Below are 20,690 nucleotides of genomic sequence, written 5' to 3'. Positions count from 1 at the left end.
TCAGGGGGTGGCTGTACAGCTTCGCTCAAATGCCTGTAGTCACATGGTGCATTTCTTTTTTACAACTACTCAAGTCATATATTCAGCGTTGAAAAAAGTAGAGGTATCGGGTTTTTTTTTTCTAATTTCATATTTCCTTGATACTATTCAGCGAATTCGGTCATGCAGTTCTCAATCGCAACACGATAATCAATCGCAAACATGATAATTATGACATGCGTTTCATGTAAAACATGACAACATGCTACGTCCATAACATGCTTGCAGCCGTTTCACTACTCTACATATGACAAATTTGGTATCACGTGACGTGAATAGACGACGAAGGTAAATGACACGTTCAAACATGATAATAATTACACGGGAGTAATGTGCGGCGTAATTTACATCCACCTCGTAACGTCATACTGTTTTTAAAGTGACAGATTATTCTTCCTCTATCGCGCTTCGCATATCATTGATTCCTTCTGTATACGTGGAATCTGCCTTTTTTTACGAGCAAGCTGATCTGAAGTGGCAAGGCCTGTGTAAATATTTAGCATGCCTACCTCCTACTTCATCTCAGATTTTTATTTTGTCAGATAGCGATATTTTCTCGCACTTTGCCTTTATAGGAGTCCTGCTTTAAAATCATTTAGGTATGTTTATTCTTATTTCATAATTTTCCCCAAGCGTGGTGCCTTTTGTTCTCGTAGCTCTGTGTAAGGCATTCCAGATGTCTGGCACGAACAGGCTTGTCACCACAAATTTTCACAAAGAAAAAAAGTTGTGGTACGTAGAAGCACTAAAAAAGCTAAATGTTCCACGCTCGACAATATGAAGAAAAAGACGTACCAGAGAACGTTTGAGTCGAAAAAAAAAAAAAACACGAGTGTCGTACTGAAAAGAAAACCAGGAAGTGAGGCGCAAAATTTCTCTAAGCATAATGTGCTCTCCGTTCTGCAGATCGTTCTGGTTTAATGTCATACTGTTCCGCAGTTTTTAGACATGTTCAATCATTCACTTTGAAAAGATCTACTCATATGTGGTATGCGAGCTCCTGTGTGGAAGAATAAAAGGTTGAGAAGAAAAACGGACAGAAAAGCACACACTTACACACTTATGGTGGTTGGCACTGTAGATATTCTTAACACACATGCCGATATCGAGACGCACTCAAAGCGCCACTCCTAAAGTCGTTCTCAGAATTCTGCAAGCTGTTAGTTGAAGTGGTGGCAATATTGTTATTTTATTTACAACATACTGCGGTCTTGAAAAAGACCAAGCAAGAGAGGCACAAAAATTAGGTGGAAAACACACGTAAGCGAGATAGATGAATGATGTGCACAAAATACAGAAGATAAGTACAATATACAGAGATATATAGATGAGCTTAAACACAGGTTAATACGACCTTCAGAACAACGGTGATGGGTCTATCTCCCTATTATACATTCACAATTTTGGTAGCGCACTGTTGGTCTAGTGTCTTCGTATGTAGTTGTATCGACGGCACGCACAACGGCTTGCTGATATTTGCCTTGAGCTATAGGTGACATAAATTGTAGCTGATGCATGGGTTGCAAAAGAGGCAACGTTTCCTAACATAGCTGAGCAAACATAAGTGGCTATATGCACTGAGCATAATCAGCTGTTTCAACATAAAGAAAAAAAATACTTGGAGGACGCTTGAACTTCGCCTTCAGTAGGCTTGTGCAGTGTATGACGTCTCGATACGCTGATGCGTTTCGTATGACTTGATAAGACTAGCAACCACCGGGGGAACATACACACACCTCGTCTTTGCCATATTCAGGCTATAGATTCAATATACCACAAACGCAGTGATAATGAAGGCAACATTAAATTCACAACTCGATGCAACATACCATTTATTGCCAATTAACAATGTGTATAACTGCACACAGCCTTGTCACTCATTTACGTACGTGAGTGGTGAAAGTCCCGGGTGGTCAATGTACACAAAACGATGCCACGGCTTCGCCCATTTATCATAATGCACTTCGTGGGAATGCCGTGATTTTTTTTTATTACCTTTCTTAGTGACATTGACAGGAAGTTTCATTTTTGCACCTCCTAATACAATCTATGCCGTGGCGTGAGAAATGCATATACAAGTTTCTTTTTGTTCTTTGTTTATGATTTTGATTCAGCGTGGGGGCGCACAGGAATTTACAACGTTTGATGTTTTGGTAGCGCACTGTTGATATAAAATACATCTTTAAGATCATGTATATGTAATTCCACGCACGCAAAAGTGCACGGTCAAGATTCTTTTCTTGGGAGCGTGCGTTGCCTATGCTTCTGTAATGGCGACATGCAAAACTTGGCACAAAAAAGTAAAAGTTCCGAATGTTGAAATTACTTGACTTGTTCAAGCATGAAGTGTATCAATATCTTATTTATCTCAAAAGATTCACTAAAAGGGTGCCAGCAAGCACAAGGTATTAAAACTATGATTTTGTGCAGGATGCCCCAAATATTCTGACGGCACACATTCACATTCCCGACGTTGTGTGACGCATGCCATTAGGCAAGGAAATGCTTCGGGTAATTGTCCCTCGGCGTCTCGAGTCCTAGTTTTTTGTGAATGAAGAAGTATAGTAAAGCGAGTAGCGAAATAAAAAGGGGCCTGAGAACAGTATAATGGTACCGAACACTCACACCGTACCATGCACATTCTCATTCACCAGCGAAAACGACTTGTGGAGTTTGTTTATGCGAGCCTTGAAGGAGAGAGTGATTTAATAGGCACTGAAAACTTAGAGAGTCATTAATGCATTCTATTATGACAATTCTTAGATGAAAGCCATCTTCGCGCTAACGAAGATGTGATGTCCAATCAACCCCCGCCATCTGCATCACTGAAACTGGCCCTCAGATGCTTGTTGCTCACTGTCTATAATACAGGCACTTGTGTGGCGAGGCAGCCTTCCCTGTTCTTGAGTCTTCGCAATAAATTAGGTTAGCCGATTTCAAAGCCCATCCAAAAGACGGCGTTTAGGAAAGCACCCCTGCGGAGATGCACGCTTAGTTTCGCCGCATTGGCGGTGCGCTTGCGAGTCCACGGGCGCAAAACAGAAGCGAACAAGCTGGTTGTGCGCGGTATTGCCCACTTGAATGCCAGGCCCATCCTCGACCGGAAAAGAATGGGAACGAAGCGAGCGGCTTCGGGTTGCGTAGTTTGTGGGCTTGTACGCTGGCGCTGCCACAGAAGTGCGCTTGTCGAGTCCAAAGCGATCGGTCGCTGTGCTTGAGCGTACACGTTTTCTGGAAAACGGGGGCCGACTTCACGAAAAAGCCCGGACGGGCGCTATAATGAAGCATGGGCGGCGCCGTCGCCCCAATATTAAACGAACCGGGAGTGAACGCTTTAATGAGGGCCCCGTCCAGATTGAGCTAATAGATGCTAATTACCGCAAGGATTTCACAAGAACGTCAGATGGGGGGCGCCGGGGTCTAGCGGTAGGCTTAAAAAACTCTGCGAAAAAGAGCCAGAGCTCACAGTGAGCCCAAATAGCTACCCGTCCGGTGCAAAAGCAAGGCCATTATGTCAAGAGATTCGGCAGCGATTAATTAGCCAATGTTCCTGTAACCTTCTGGCTTCCTCCATAATTTACAGCGGTAGCTTGTGACCTTTCTTCAGGGCGTTTAACAAAGGCACGCATCAATTTATTTATATCAGCATATTAGGGCCACACTGACAGTATTTAACGATGATGGCTGAACTTTCGCTGAATGCGAATAAATGGCAGAGTTCTTGCAACCCTTAACTATGATTTTAGGCATGACATGGCAGGGCTTTCTGGGCATTATTGCTGACCACATGGTATTCTGTACTCTGCGATTAATTAGAAGCGCCAGGGTGTTTTTTTTTTGTTTTTGCATTTCATCCCCCCCCCCCTCTATTTGCGGTCATTGCGGCATGGGGTCCAACTAGCAGCCTCCAGCTAAGAAGTATAACACTATAGGCTATACAAGTGTGGTTTGTATACTTTTGGAGGTTCTTATGCCCTTTAGAACATTACATGCCAGTTGCTGTAATTCATTTATCATCCAAACTATCGTAAAACACGTAGCACTAATACAGATGGCACAGGGCCATTTCTGACAAGAAAATGGTCTTTAATAGAAGCTGCACGTAAGGACGCGATCACTTTTGCTACCCACTGTTCAGAGCAGCGAAACTGATTAGCTTATCACAAATGTACGGTGAGAGGAAGACAATGCAAGGCTAACCGACAAAGTAGCTCCAATCGCGGATGTGGCGGCTGCACTTTGCATGGAAGCGAAATTGTTGTATCCGCGTGTGCTTGAATTTGGATGAACGTTAAAGAACCACTGGTGGTTGAAATTTTCGGAGCCCCCTACTACGCACTGTAAGCAATAACTATCCGAGTTTGGGGTTTTTGCGGCTCATGACCTCTGAAAACTCTCCCGGGTTTGAAATTACTACCTCGTGTAGGAGTAAAAAATGGTACATGACATAGTTTTACCACCACCTCTCAGGCAAGTAGTAAAAGGATGTCAAAATCCAGTTTTACCACGTAGGGAGTTTTCTATCACGTGATTTTTAACCTGCGTTTCAGAGTTTATTACCACGTGACTGCAAGGTGCAGCTGCTTCGGTGGCTTTTGCCCCATGCCCCCCATTGTGACGCTCTCAGTGAATCATGAAGGTACGCGAGGACCACAGATCTTGTTTTTTTTTTTTTTTTTTTTGTATCGCCGTCCCTCAGGACTGACCTGGAGTCAACGCACTTTCACTGAAACTGGGGGCAGCATAAGCACAACAAGCGAGAACTGCATTCTGTGAGTGAAAAATAAAAAAAGACGGGCGGGGGGGTGGGGGAGAGATCTCAAAAGAAGGAAAAAAAGAAAAAAAACCTGCTGTGGAAAGTTGTCCTGCATATTTTCGCAAATTGTTCGCTTTTACTCGGCGGTGGCCTTGGAGACAGACGGTGCAAGAAGCTCGGTATCTGTGTGTCTCGTTGGGCTAATGGATCTCACGTGTTTCCTACATCATCGAGCGATTGTGCGCTTCCGAGCGCCTCCGAACCTGCACGTCGCGGATATCTCGCTTCCGAGCCTAATTGCGAAGATCTGCCAGTGGTAACAAAATCAATCTGGTGTCATCGTCCGTGCTTGCCTACTGGAGAAGCGATAAGCAAAATGCTTCACTCTGTCGTCGGCACCGAGCCGCGGCCGCCAGTGACCAGTGGGAGTGTGTCGCCGGGGCAGGAGAAAGAAGCATCGCATACATCTTGTTCCACAGTAGGCGATGTCTGCATGAGTAAAGTGCTGCCCGAAGTGCCCATCTCATGCACCAACTGTTCTCAAACATGTAGCGCGAAGCCGATACGAGGCAGACGGAACCAACAAGCGGCTGCCGGTGAGCACGAAGAAAACCCGGACGGTGATCTTTCATTGGAAGTATGCATACACCGCCCGTCCCCGTAAGATAGCGGTCACGTGTTCATTTGTGTCTGAAATGACGACGAAATTCGCACAGGATATGTGTTCTGTGATCGCTAGCTGTGTTTCATTGGATAGCCGTGCTCTTCGAAAAGACCTAGTACGCCGTCGGTAAGAAGCTTGTGTGCAGGCGTCCACCGCTCCTCTACGCCCGTTGTGATGAATACGTGCTGCTACTGCGTTTGTACACCGTCGCTCAATGAAAATAATTGAGCTACCATGGTTTGTGCGTACTTAGGTATATTTTATGGACTTATGCATCAGCAGTGCTAACACGCGTGGGGCCATGAGCCTGGTGTGCCAAGTAATTATTGGATACTCAAAAAGGTGAGATCGGGTAGATTTACTATAAAAGGTCGGTGTGACATTTAGTGCCCTGCAGCCCACCTTAAGTTTACGCTTGCACCTTCAACCGTTGTTGTTAATCAATGCAAAAGAAGAGCTCTCCTACCGGTACTACAGGGCTGGTCAAAAAGTCGTGCCTATATATACCGGATTGTCAAAGTGTATAGTTGAGCAACGCGTGCAGTCTGTTCGAATGGTTGTATTGTGTGTGTGCGTGTTTGGCTGTATGTGAATCTATGTGTCACCAATTCTGCCGTTTAATAAATTTAATCAATTATGCTATTTAATAAATTTGTCGACTCTGAGCGAATGCACCCGTCAATTTTTATTTTTTTACCACCGGAAATAACTCCTAGAAATCACCTCAAAAACCTTGTGAAGGCAGTAAAAATTTACTCTCTATATACTCGCTCAAGACCTCACTGGAGTAAATAATTACTATAGACTCTCCCTACGTTCAAAAACTCAGTTAGCACAAGAGTAAATTTTTACCTCGATAGTAGGTGGTAAAAAAAAAACCCAGGAAAGGTAGTGCGCTAGAGGACAAATGGTTTACCCAGTTTTTGAGGTTATTTCAGGTAATTTTCGTTGAGTGTGCGGCGTCTCTCATATTTATATGGTGGTTTTGGGACGTTAAACCCCACATACAAATAACCAAAAAGTAGCAATGTTCAGCTTTTCTTTTCTGCTCTGATGTCTGGCTGTCAATCGTTATTGGCAAAAAAAAAAATAGAGCCTCACTCGCCGAAATGACCACAGCGACTGACTTCATGACACCAACGTGATCGAGCGCATTTTATATCACTCACGCATACGCACAAAAGGGTCCACACTGAATAATTCAGACGGTGAGCTGGTAAATCGAATTTTCATCGATATTTCCGCGCCGGCATTCCGTTATTCTCGGCCGGTGATGCTGAGTTCAGCTCTGCTACTCCTGGTGGTGCAAGCTTGGACCGGACCCTCTCTGCGCGAACTATCAAGCGAAGGGAGACCTGCAATTTATAAAAACAAGTCGAAGGAACAAAGCCGAGCGGGAACCGTATTTTCCTGGTAGTTACGTATATAGCGAACCACTTCGTATTGACACTGCACACGGGCCGCCTTCGTAGTAACAGTCATGCGAGCTTTTCATATATTTTTCTTTCACTACTCTGGCAGAAATGTAGAGTCTTTTGGAAATAACCAGAAAAAGGCCATGAGCGCCTGTATTTGCGCTTGATTACAGAGAAAAATCCCGCGTCTGTGTCTGTTTTCCTTCTCCCGTTCTGAATTCTCGTGAGACAGCGGCATTCCCCCCCCCCCCCTCTTCTTTTTCTTTCTTACTTTGTGTATTGTAGACGGCATACGTGTTTGCTAGAATGTCCGACCTTTTGCGAACAGCGATATTTGTAGCTGCATTGGACCATCCTGGGGCAGAACATAACCTCTCGCGACAGTTTCATTGATGCTGAGTGGAACGTTTCGCCATCGTTATTTCCACTGCCTTCCTTTTCACGGTAACAGTCGTAGAGCCTTTCTAAGCTGCACTTTTGTCCAACTCGGGCCCTGCTTAGGCTGTTTAGAACACGAAAAAAGACGCGGCTATCTTTCGGCTCAACTAATGGAAGAAGGTCAACGTTTCTTGGTGTAGCCAAGTCAACGCAATCCGATCTGCTAAAGATAGTACTGTACAGGTCTAAGATATCAATGGGGGACGCGTAATGGATCCACGCTCCAAGCAGCAGTTAATCCAGTAGCCATCCACCCATGTCACTTACATTAAAGTTGGGTTTGAGCTCTTGTTGAGGACAATGCAGGAGTCCGACTTACGGAAAGCCGACCGTAAATCAGTGGAGGGGGATCAACATCACTTTAGTTCGAACGTTTACCTATCATGTCCTTGTTTGAAAAGTCAAGCCCACCACGTGTTTTGTTTTTTTCTTCCTATGTCGGCTACCACACGTGGCGTTCTCAACCTCGGTGTTCTCTTGAAAATGTATGAAGCAGACAAGAATGAACAATGTGACCAAGGGGTACTTCGCCAATAGACTTCGTTTTATTTAGTGTCAACTTGTATTCGAACTTCTTTCTTCACACAATGAAGCATTCTTACGACTAAAGCCGAACGTAGCTTGCGCTAGCGGCGCAAAGCTAGGCTGACTAGAAAATGGCATCATTTGGCAAGTAAGTGATGACAAGTTCTAGTCGCGTCCAGCACACTCGCCACTCACCATTTCTGCCGTACTGCATCTTAGACGCTTGAAACGACGCATTGCTATAGTTCAGTTTGAGCAGGAAGGAAAAGAGGCAGCAGAGAAGTAAGGGAAAGACACGCAACAGAATCAACGTTACATCACAATATACGCAGCGACTTTCAGTCCACGTGATGCTGAGTGCATAACCAAAACGGCAAATAAATCTGTGGTTCCTCATATGTGACCAGAAAAAAAGTTCTTGGAATAAACAATTAACAAGAAGTTAGAAGTTCAACAGCCGTGCTGTTGCTTGCTTTTCCCCTTCTTCGCTGCTGCGTTCTTATTTGGAAACTTCTCAACATTGTCTAAAACAAAATTACGCACAGTGGCATACAAATTTGCTGATTTGTGCAGTATAGTGATTAAGATACAATCAGACAACAAAGCACAGGTATAGGCGAAAAATGTGTTTGCAGCAAAATCGAGGATGACTAACGCAGGTATCAATGATGGCCTATCATCGTAATTCTAATAAGAAAAAATTACACCATTTCCCGCTAAGGCGAACCAAGTGTAGATTCCAAGCAGCGGGCGCAAATGCTTACACTGGCGGCGACGTTGACGCTGGCGACCATGGCGACATTGTGCTGGAGAAAAACCTGGGGAGGCCCAAAGCACGTAGTGATGAACCAGTGTTCTCTACTAGACATGCCAATCGCAACTACTGGGCCATGAGAGACAGAAGACGCAGATTGAACACAGAGACTCGCAGTCCGGTTTTTGTTAACGCGCACGGTGGGAATTTTTATTGTTTAACAACACACAGAAGAAATCTTCCACCGGCCCTATCTTGGAGGTCACTATACAGTGCCTATATATATATATATATATATATATATATATATATATATATATATATATATATACGACGCAGCCAGTGAGTGGTTGTGTAGAGGGAGCAATCTGTTTTAAATGCAAACATTTTTATCTATCTATCTATCTATCTATAACATTAAGATACATTGTGCCCGATAAAAAACGATCTAACAAAGAGTCTTGCACTGCGCATGATGGCCAGACACAATTTCAGATATCCGATTCTGATATCGCACCTACGACCTAAATATTCCCCGCCTGCTGTTAAAAAGGTCCTCTAAGAACTGGTTTCTTCCTTTCTCAAGTTTTTGTTGGCTCCTTCTCAACGTTAAATGGATGCAAAGCAGCTTCGTAAATGAGATTCATTTGCATGTAGATACCCTCATAGTGGTAGGTGCATGTGATCTTAGAAGCAGGTCAAAAATAGAAGAAAAGAAAACATTCTGAATACTTTCTGACACCTTCCTTGCCTCCTCCTGCCCCAAGCTCTCATGTGAGCACCTACGGTAAGTCAACGTTGTTTGTGTCGTTTAATATGGCGCCCTGCGCTTGTCACCCTAATGAGTCTAGCGAAAAAGACCTTCCTTTCGCGTTTCTATATAAAATGTTTTTTTTTTTACTTGATCTTGGTCCTCCTGGAGAGCGTTGCACCCTGTCGGCCTGGTGGCAGCTCTCTTTCGTATTCAAGGGTGTTGTGTAAGTTTAACCTAGGCGCTACTTCCTTGCTCATACTTCGTCGTAGCGCAAGGAGAGGCCCTGACACTGCACAATCCAAAGGCTCTCGGGACTAGGCAGTACAGAAATATACGAAAGAGGAAGGCTGAGGCAGCGTCGTACTTGAACCTACGTTCAATCCTTTTATGTGTATCTTCATGGTTGTAGAACTTCACCGTTAGGATCTTTCTGCGGCCCGTTCTGAGTATATATCCTATGTTGTGCCAAACAAAAAATGTAAAGGTACATCTCACACTACTAGCACTTACAACAACAGCGAGTTTCTCCTGAAGCCTTCTTTGCGAAGCATTACTGTCAGTTAATGGACTTTTGATGACTTCGCGACGTGGTGACACAGTATTTTGAGGCGGTGATGTAGAAGCTAGGATAGTAGGAGACTCGGAGCCTTTACTGTGACCAGCAAAGTGTGACGACGAAGTCAGTGAGCTAGAAGGGTTATCGAATCATTCAACCTTGCTTCGGAAATCACAATATACACAACTTATGGTTGACGGAATGGGTGCTTACTTGACTGCGTGTACGTGGTAGATTTCAGCAAACCAACACTTGAGCCTACGAACTTGTAGTTGCCCAATCTCTTAGGCGTATACATTTGTCCAAAATAAAGCAGCTTGAAGCCTGACAGCCTGCGATAAAAGCACGCCGTTATAATGCGCTGTATAAACTGCAACGTTAAGCGCCAAGCGCCTTGTGCTCACTTCTTTATGACAAAGTGACATTTTATAATTTTCTTGTCTCAAAGCCGTCAGTAATCAATTTACGATAGCTTTTCGATACGAGAACCGGCAGTCAAGCGTTTTACAGAGGTAGATCACCTTGCGTTGCGAAAATAAGTTTCGTAATGTACACGTGTCCCAAACATCTTACGAAACTGCTTTGAACCAGCCGAAGCCTTGATGCCAAATACAAATGTTTCGTGCGTCGCGTCGTTCTTGGTATCGCGTAGCCGATAGCAATAGGTTCATAATATAGCAGCACGTGATTATTGTAGTGTTTTGTGTCTTTGCTGGACATAGATATTTCGAATAAATTACTTATGCGTGAACGACACAGGATATAATATATCCCCTGTCGTTCTCGCATAATAAATAAAATTATTTTATTGTAGTTGATATTGGACCATATGCAATCAGTCGCAGTCTATGCCTTCTATGTCGAGCTGATTACACTTCGCCGCATTATTTATTTTATTTATTAAAAATACCCGCAGCGCCCCACGGCATTATTGCAGGAAGTAAATGCACAGCGTAACACAGGCTTACATAAAAAGAACTCTAAGATGACTGTCAGTTGGGCGTGTTGGTAAAGGTTCGCCATAAAAAGAACTCTTCAAAAAGGTTCAAAGCCACCAGTAGACTATGCTTCAAAAAGTATTTAATAATTAAGCTTTCATTTGGCAGAGGTATTCAATCATTAGAAGATTTCACTACGGCAACTCATTACTTAACTTCCGCGTGTGGCCAACAGTTGAAAATCGAAACTCGTCAAGGAAGCTTTTTGGAAGATGTGTTCCTGGTTAAAAAAATGGCAGCATATCCACGGAGTGAATGATGGAGAGTGGGGCGAAGCATTCGTCCGTCCATGCGTCCGTCTGTGTGACCGTCCATGCGTCTGTTCGTGCGCCCGTCCCTACGTTCGTTCATGCATCCGCCCCTGCGTCCGTTCATGCGTCCATCCATGCATCTGTCTGTGTGTCCGTTCGTCCATCTATTCAACACTCCAAGTCCCACCATCTCGCATCTTTTTATCATATATTCCCCATATAGAAGCACCGCCGTTCAGTGGACATTCCAAGGACTAAACGAGAGTTGGCACACGCACACTTTCTTACGGCTTGCGCTTCGGGTCTACTTCCCACCTTCAACCACCTTGAGTTCATGGTATATACTAGTTCACTGTATCCATGGCACAGCGGCCCAATGCTTGCTAAACCTTTCTAAAACCAAGGAGGTTACGCCCAGCGAGTATAACGTAGCAACCTTTTCCTGTCAGATAGTGCTCAATGTACATGCCAGTGGCTGCTAATGTGAAATGAGAGACAGGAGGATTCAGCTTTTAATTTCTTACGGCTTGCGCTTCGTATCTGCTTCCCCCCTTTAACCACCTCGAATTCATTCATGGTATATACTAGTTCATTGTATTCATGGCCCTGCGGCTCAACGCTCGCTAAACCTTTCTAAAACTAAGGAGGTTACACCCAGCGAGTATAATGTAGCAACCATTTCTTGTCCGATAGTGCTCAATGTACACGCCAATGGCTGCTGATGGGGATCGCAGCGTGCGCGTTGACTAAAAGCCGAATGCTTCTGTCTCTCATTCCCCATTAGCAGCCATTGGCATGTACATTGAGCACTATTTTTTATTGTTAAACAACGCACAGAAGAAATCTCTCACCGGCACCACCTTGGAGGTCAAATGTTATACCTATTTCGGGTATGTGCCACTGGTGGTTACGTACTATGAGGGACGCACAAGCCACGCCAAAAGGAGCTTCGCCCCTAAAACATAGGCTTGATGGTTTCTTCATGCTTGGCGTGAACCGAAATTCGCATGAGAGGGTAAGATGATTTGACAAAATGACATGCTGGACAAGACATGAATAACGTCACAATTCTGTCACGTACGTCCTCAAACACTTCCAGCCAGACAGTGGCATATACGCACGGGTGGGTATGTGCCGCTGGTATGCGGGTATGGGCCACAGGTGATTGACACAAAGTATCTACCCAGGAACGACGAGAACACATATTGGCAATTTTAACTCGTGAGCGTTAAGCAATACCCGACATCGGTAGCGTCGACCCAAAGAAGGCATCGAATAAATATCAGAGTTAAGAAAAACCTGACATAGGTAGCGTTGACCCCCGACGATTGCAAGTTATAAATTTCAGGGTCCCGGCGGCAATCAAACCCAAGCATTCTGCGTGGCAGTCAAGCATTCTACCACAGAGCTATGCCACGTCTCGGAACTAATTTTCAAATAGACGCTAATCTTCGTGTAGTGTTAATAGTGTTTGCAGTGCTGCCTACCCAAGGGAGCACGTATGCACTCCTTTGGTACAGCCATCGCGTCGCGTTAACGTCAATTGTGTTGGTGCCATGCACTGAAGCTGATTTATGTAGCAGTGTCCAAAATCAGCAATCTCGCGAGCATCAGCGCTTTATATCAGCTTCTGGTGTTGCTAATACGCATGCTCCAGTTAACATCATTTTGCAAGTGCAAAATACTGGTTATATAAATATCTGCAACTCTTCAACATATGTCTGTGCGTGCAACGTTTCTACATATATTCAGCGTCATTTAATGACGTGTTGCTCAATAAAAAATTACAACACGGTCACCTTCCCTCCGCATGCTTCGAATAACGTCGATTCCCAGGTATGTGGGATCTGCCGAATTTTTTGTAGCTTTTTTTTAACTATATCGTTTGGGAGGGCTTCTGTCGGACTCGCCTAATAAACTGCCACTTGGCCAATCAGCCTACCGTATTTGACAATATTTACAAGGATTGCGTTGCTCGAAGCGTCAACTGATCATCCCCTACTGCGCAGGTCGCCTCATCTATTCGGCCTAGCTTCGCCATTGGCCGCCATGCAGCGGCTTCGGAGGAGACGATTCTTCACGAGTTAGTGAGTATCTTTCAGTCAACTTTTTTTTTATTGAGTTTACTGCTGGGTTAACTATTCTATTATTATACACATTAAGAAATTTTGAAGGTAACACCAAAAGAATAGCTTACCAAAGCTCAGAACAAGGTGTTCACCACCAAGTTGTCTCTTCCCTTTAAGAAAAATATAGAGTACGTGTTACCCTTTCAAAACGTAAACTGTTTTCAAACAGATTTGTTACATATTGCGTGCTGCGGACTTTGCAACGAGAGTTTGGTGATCTCCTGCGTGCCAAGTTAGAATTCGTGAGAAGGAGCATGAATTCCTCTTTCTGAGAGTGTCCATAAGCCAACTTTAAATTAAAGCGCTCAGCATGTTAACGTAATTTGCAAAGCTACAGGTCTTCAGTCCTGACTAGCCTAAACAGGAGCCACATGGCAACGTTTTTCGTTTTAAACAATGTTTTAAGTTCCCACCAAAAGTGCGTGATTAGTGTATAGAAGTAATTATAAATTGTATGGTATTTTAACAGGATGCAGTTTATTTCCGCTTCCTTGCACAAAACCCCGTGCAAGCTATGTTCAGTGTAACGTTGAACACCTGAGGTCATATTTTTTCAAGACATAGAGGAAAAGGAAGAACTAGCTGATAAGAGAAGGAGACAGTGCTCAGAGCAACATCAGTGGTCTTTATTTGCGAAAAGCACTGAAAAGACAGATCACCTAAAGCTCATGCGTGCAGCCGTAGCATAGATAATCATGCATATATCTGAAAAATCTGAATTAATCATCGAAAAAATAAATGAATATGTCACTAATACACTCTTTGCCCTCGCTCTTCATATGAAAAGCTCCCAGCAACTCCCGTCCCAAGGCATCTCCCCCTCTGCCCAGGATCTTGATCTCGCTTAGCCGCGGTGCACACATGCAGGCTCAGCAAAGGACCGGTAAATGCGTGTTACCGAACAAATGACACATCAGTCGTATGTTCGGTGAGGAGTTCAGGTTTTGGAGACCAATGTTTTATTACCTTCTCTACGGCTACGCGCATGCGCTCTAGATGATTTGCCTTTCCAGTGGTTTTTCCCAAATGAAGTCAGTTGACGTTTAGCGCTTGACTTTTGCCCACTTTCCTTCTCTCATCAGCTAGCTCTTTCTTTTTTGTTTTCGCTAAAAAAATAAGATGTCTTGCATAGAACACCAACTAGCCCAACAAGAAGTTTCATTAACGTTGAACTCTTTTCCTCGCTTACGTGATTTATGGGCGTATAAATCCTCTTCGGTACTAAAGATACACTTCTATGACAGTCTAAAATAGGCAAATGGGGAAAAAACTTACAAAATCAAAATAACGGATACCAAGATAGCTCGTTTTCTCGGCCTGCAGTACGCCCCTAAACGATGTTGCTCTGAGAAAGTGCTACGAGATATTTTCACAAGACAGACTTTATAGTCAATATGCCATTTAACTATTCATACAGACAACGGACACTATATACAGTTCTACGGCCATTTTAAATCACGCGCAATGCCTCAATGCGGAATATCTAACCAGTCTCGTTAATAGTGCGGCCAATACGCTATTATCCTGGCTCTCACTCTTTACCTCGTTATAGCTTTTCTATTGTTTTACCAAAATATAATTTTTGTTATTTCAAGATAGAACTGAAAACACAGCAAGGTTAAAAGAAAAACTATAATTATTTACTTTAAAAAGATGAGTAAGAAATATCCTAGCTTGGCTTCTGTAGAACATAAGGAGTGTTGGTACACGCGTGTACAAGAATTTAGATTGAAGCAACAGCATCAAATTGACAACAAAAAACGCAATGTTAATGAAGTACAGCGCAAACAGTTAAAATCAAATAGCTTTTAACTCTATGTCTCTGCAAACTACACGAGTTAAAAGCACCACATTTATTACGACTGCAGTAATACATGCTCACGGAGACCTAAAAAAAGTAAAACTAAGACATTAGGAGAGTAGCACCGCAAGTATCACTGTGCAGGACGACAACCACCCATGCGAAAGAGAGATATATTCGCAGGCGTTCATCGGCACACGACAGCATGCATAATGCCCGAACGTGCTACGGATGCTCTCCAACACTCGCGTTAACGACTCCTTGTCGTCATCGCCTCCTGTCAAACGAACGGCACCATTGCCGCCTATATTTCAAAGCTCCATTCCCTCACCTTATCTTGCGGTTCTCAGTCATACTCGGCTTTCCGAACACGCTGCCTCAGGGACGTATTTCTAGATTTGCTCAATTCTCCTGGCACAGTTGTCAAAAAAAAAAAAAAGCTAACCTAGGCTGTGCTTCGGGATAGATGGCGTTGTCACCGGGCAAGATGAATTCCTCGGGGAGAATGCCCTTCATGAGACCGCCAGGAGCTCAAGGTGCAACCATAACGGAACCATTTTCCTCCAATAGATGTTCACCCCTGTTCGTTTTATCTGCTTCTATACTGCGTATTGATTTGCGCTTGCTCCTTGATATAGAACTGAATATGATGCTTGTTTATATGCTAGATGTATTAAATGTGATTTGATTGATTTAGATGTGGGGTTTAACGTCCGAAAACCACCATATGATTACGAGAGAAGCCATAGTGAATGGCTCCGGAAATTTTGACCACCTGGGGTTCTTTAACGTGCGCCCAAATCTGAGCACAGGGGCCTACGACATTTCCGCCTCCATCAGAAATGCAGCCACCGCAGCCGGGATTTGAACCCGCGACCTGCGGGTCAGCAGCCGAGTGCCTTAGCCACTAGACCACCACGGGGGGGGGGGGGGGCAATATTAAACGTGATAGAATGATACGAAATATAAGGAACTTGGCTGAAGTAAATTATATCTCACGTCAAACTGCTTGTTGAAAGAAAGGAAAGAGAGAAAGTTAATGACTTCTCCAGCCCTGCTGAAGCGGCAACAGTTAAAGGCACAAAGGACACAACAAATGCTCCTGCTCTGTTCACAGATTTGACTTCAGCGTAGAGATTATGTGCAAGATAGAAGGATGCGTATCATCAATATGAAGGAGCAGCCATGTAAAAAAAGAGGTCGTGTTCACACATTTATGCTAAAATTCAACACAAGATGTGAATCAGCCTTCTATATTACATACGCTGTATTTTCGAACTAGACGACGCTTTATTGTTTTATTATATGACTGATAAGATAAAATATACACGCGTACATTGAACAAAAATAGCCTAAAAACCTCACCAGGTGGCGCGAAACGCCTTTGGTTTTCGCTCTACATCTGCATTTAGAAGGGCCATCTATAAAGAAAGCAAAACAGGCAATAAAGTTAACCAAGTTGCATTTGGCTTGCTGCTACACACTGTGGAAAACCAGCGAAATGGAAGAAATATTATTGGACGTGGTGCAAACATGAGGCGGTTTTTGTCGACGCAGCACGCTACCAGAAACGTTAACGCTTCGTGGCTGCTATGATAAACCAAACACAACAATGCGAAAGCAGCGCGTCAATCATGACACGGAACCTAGAAACGGCGAAAGAAGTGGCTATCGCGATGGCCATAGCTCACACGAACGCCTCATATGTAATCAGCGACTCGCAGACGGCCGTTCGAAACTACGTCAGCGGCAGAATCTACCCCGAGGCATTGCGGATCTTTAATACAGGCAAAATTGACGAGGTGGACGAATTCGTGGACATCCTTCGGTTCCTTGCCCACACAGCACTGGGTAACCCGGAGGACAGCCCGAATGAAGTGGCGCACAACGTTGCTCGAGGTCTTACGTTCCGAGTCATGTTAGACGAAGCCGCCATTCAAACAGACTTTTCTGTGCCGGTGTGGGAATGAAAGATCGGCTCACTAAGTTTTGTGACATAACTCAACACTATCGACTGCAAAGGCGGAAGTACCCCCGCCTCTCCCTAAGCTAAATGGGCCACAGTCCGTTAAATGGCGGCATCTACAAACATGCACATACATGAACCCCGTCATCATGCACCATATATATCCCGACGTCTATAGCTCGAATTTCTGCCAGTACTGTACCACCAGAGCCACTATTCACTATATCCTATGCGAAGGTCCGGCGTTAATCAGAAATTCTGGGGTCGCAGTCTCCAGCGAAGACCTTCAGGCGCGTTGGCGGACTGGGCCTGGACAAGCAACTCTGGGCGATCCAGCAGGCCAAGGAAACTGCCGGGATACAGCTTCCTTGGCCTGCTGGATCTAGGCGGGAGCCCAGCTCGGCAATCTGCCGGTAATCAATAAAGTTTACTTCTCTATTTGTATTGTATTTGCCAAATAAGCCACCTAGTTTTTAAACAAACAGAAATGAGGAACACTGGAAAAATAACAACGGTAAATTTTCTGAAATAGTTGGTATGGCTGTTGCTACGGCGTAGGGCTACCGTTTATCAAAAAAAGAAAAGACGCATCTCTTCTAAAGTATAAGAGTGCACTTTACAAATAAATTTAAAGCAAAGTCCGGTGTCGTCCAATGGCGCAGTGGTTACGTAATGAGAATCAGGGCAAGTTTAAAGGACTAGACGTAGGCACCTATATAACTGAATTTGAAAGGAAGATATAACACGAACCCCTGTGGAGACCCCCTGATTATGTAATGGATTCTGTGAGAAACATCTGAGGACGAGACACGTGATACATGTGAGCAAAATTATAACTGATTATGTGAGCAAGATACAACAAAGACCTCTATGCCTTTAAGGCCCGAGATTCTGTGTTGCCAAGCACCAACTGCAGAGTTTTTTGCAGTTGCACCTATATATTCATTAGGCAAACAAGTGCTTACTTTCATGGCCGCCGCGAAAAAGCTAACATATGCAGCGCTGACCGGACGAATGCAAAGAACAAATGTCAGTATCCCAGCAGAAGTCAAATCCTACCTTTCCGCATGGCAATCAAGCGTCCTACCACAAAGCGACGCCAGGTCTCGGAAATACTTTGCAAGTACACCTTAGTTTTTGTGAAACGTCATTTCTGGTTTCAGTATAGGCTCTAAAATTTCATAGATGTTACATATCTATTCCTATATATGATACAGTCGTAATGACGGGTTTACGTCAATCGTAGTTATAGGCGCCATCCACTGAAGTTGGTTTGTGTAGCACAGTTGAGGGATCCTCGTGAGCCCCAGCGCAAGCGCCATCGCTTTATATCAGCTTACCGTTTCTGCGGCTGGCAATATCCACGTTGCTGTTGGCATTGTTACGCAACTGCAAACAACTGCTAATATAAAATATATGCGGGTGTTTATCGTGTGCGTGTGCATGAATTTTCAATACATTGCGCGCCCCTTCATGACGTTTCGCTCAATAAAAAATTTAAAGCACGTTCACCTTGCATACACATGCTGCGCATAACATCCAATTTCCAGGTACGTGAAATCTGCCGAATTTTCACAATATTTAATGTTGTATTGTGAAGCATGTGCACAGGACGCGTGTTTTTTGTAAAGCATAAAAGTTACTTTCACTGCATTTCCAAGGAGAGGAAGTTATTTTCGCTGTATTCACAAGCAGATGCGCGGCTGTGTGTTATAACACCCACTTGCCACGCAACAGACCCCAGTTCAATTCCCACTCGGACCCGAAATCGCTTATTTATTTTATTTGCATCTTTGTCGCTGAAAGATGACGAGTTTTTGCTCACAACGAACGACGCTGACGCTGAAATTTCTGCGAAAGGAGCTCTTTAACGCTGTCGCGGTAAAAAAATGTATGTGCCAAAGAATTGGGCCAGCAAAGGAGAAGACTGAGTAAGCCCCGATATACCGTGTACAGCAGCTACGGGCGTCAAATGAAAGCGAAGTATGTGCCACAAGAATCATGCAAGCAAAAGAGAAAAAGTTTGCTGTTGGAAGTTCCACAGCGTGGCACAGAAAAAGATTTCTGGTGGCCCTGTTACAAAAGCTAAGAATACAAGTAAATGTAACAGTACTTTTACCACTAGGCGGCACTTCATTTGGTTACTGCCACATGGATATATGCTCCACTGTGTTTGATTACATCAATGCAACTAAAAGATTACCGTGCTAGTGAAGCCTAACCTTTTCAGATCTTTGGTTTATAATTCGTAGCGACGTCTGTCAAGAACAAAAGATTGTTTGAAACCTTTTCAGATCCTTGGTTTATAATTCGTAACGATGTCTGTCAGGAACAAGAGATTGTTTGACCGCTTGCTCAGCAACCATTTTTGTTTATTAACAGTATTATCTCTAAACTAAATTTTTAGATTGGCTTTTTTTTTCATTTTCGTTTTATTTAAGTATCCTTCCACCCAGTTTTTGGCCCTTCCCCCTCTGTGGGTAAGCGCCATCCATCTGAGGTTATCAGCATCAGCATCAGCACGTGATGTGTGAAACGAAGTTCGTATACAAAGTAGTTCCAGTTAGTTCTTTCTGAACTATTCCTTGCTGGCATCTGAATGGTTCGAAACCAAACCCTCCAAGTGATATACTACCATTACTGCTGTGGCGCTCGCAGAGAGTACAATAGAGCACTGGTACTGGGCGTCTCCTTGCATACGCGTATACCTGCAGTATCTGCCACAAAGTTAAACAACGGCTTGCCGGTTGTGGCTGTTTACTTTTCGCCTACCACGCTTACCAAGGACGTTGTGAACTTCGTCCTCCTCGCATTGACCGCACAACAATCCACACTGATGTTAGTTGTGGGTGACTTTAAAACAAAAAGGCCATTTTTTTCAGAAATTGGTGCCGCAATTTGACCATGTCTGCATTAACTACTCCGACAACAAGCTTCCTCTAATAGAATACATGACTGCCAGACGTGTGTTATCAAAAGAGGGAATTGTGTAAAATAATTAGTGGTACGCAACTGCACTGACATACATGTCTCCCTCAAATTTTTTTATCTAAGTTTGTTGCAAAATCTAAACATCTAAACAGCTGTGCTAATACTTCGAAATATGCAATATTGTAATCATTTTTTATTTCGAATGGACAAGGCTTCAATCAATTTCCTCGCCCAAGTCTTGAAACAAATGGAACACAGGCTGTGAATAGTGAATAGACTGTCAGAGCGAAAAAAGTACATGGGCATACCGTGTACTCACCGAGTGGCACACGGTTTGAAAAACGGGGCTAAGTGACTTAGCATTGACGTTTTTTTTTTTTTCGTCCTCTGATGAGGTCGTGTTCCTGTGCGCAAAAGTGCAAAAGAGAATTGCGAAGCAGAGTAAAAGCAATGGAAGAGCTCAATACAACTGCGTTTATAACTACACCTTCCAATATACAGAATGCTAGAAGGCCATTGTATACTAAATTTCATTATCATGTAGCAAACCTTACATTGGCCAAAGTGGCAGATGCATCAACGTTCGCACCGGGAACACGAATGCTCGTTATCAGAGACAAAACCGTACTCTCCCGCCTCTCATTGCCACGAATTTTAATCATAAGTTACAATAGCACTCAATCCCACTTACGTGGCTCTTTTAAATAACTAGC

General features: G+C 43.8%; 1 protein-coding gene across 6 annotated transcripts in view; it reads left to right on the top strand.

The window, feature by feature from the left end:
- The window catches only part of LOC119171634 (Sex peptide receptor), a 239,765-nt gene that overhangs the window by 158,436 nt on the left and 60,639 nt on the right, over window positions 1–20,690 (top strand). For 4 of the 6 annotated variants that reach the window (XM_075892198.1, XM_037422421.2, XM_075892196.1 and 1 more), the window contains exon 2: window positions 13,160–13,237. The exons of the other annotated variants lie outside the window; for them this stretch is intronic. The gene's annotated coding sequence lies outside the window, so the exon portion shown is untranslated. The remainder of the gene's footprint in view (window positions 1–13,159; window positions 13,238–20,690) is intronic. 6 annotated transcript variants of the gene reach the window in all.

The sequence above is a fragment of the Rhipicephalus microplus genome, chromosome 4, assembly GCF_043290135.1.
Source record: "Rhipicephalus microplus isolate Deutch F79 chromosome 4, USDA_Rmic, whole genome shotgun sequence".
NCBI lineage: Eukaryota > Metazoa > Arthropoda > Arachnida > Ixodida > Ixodidae > Rhipicephalus > Rhipicephalus microplus.
This window is presented reverse-complemented; position numbering and strand designations above follow the sequence as displayed.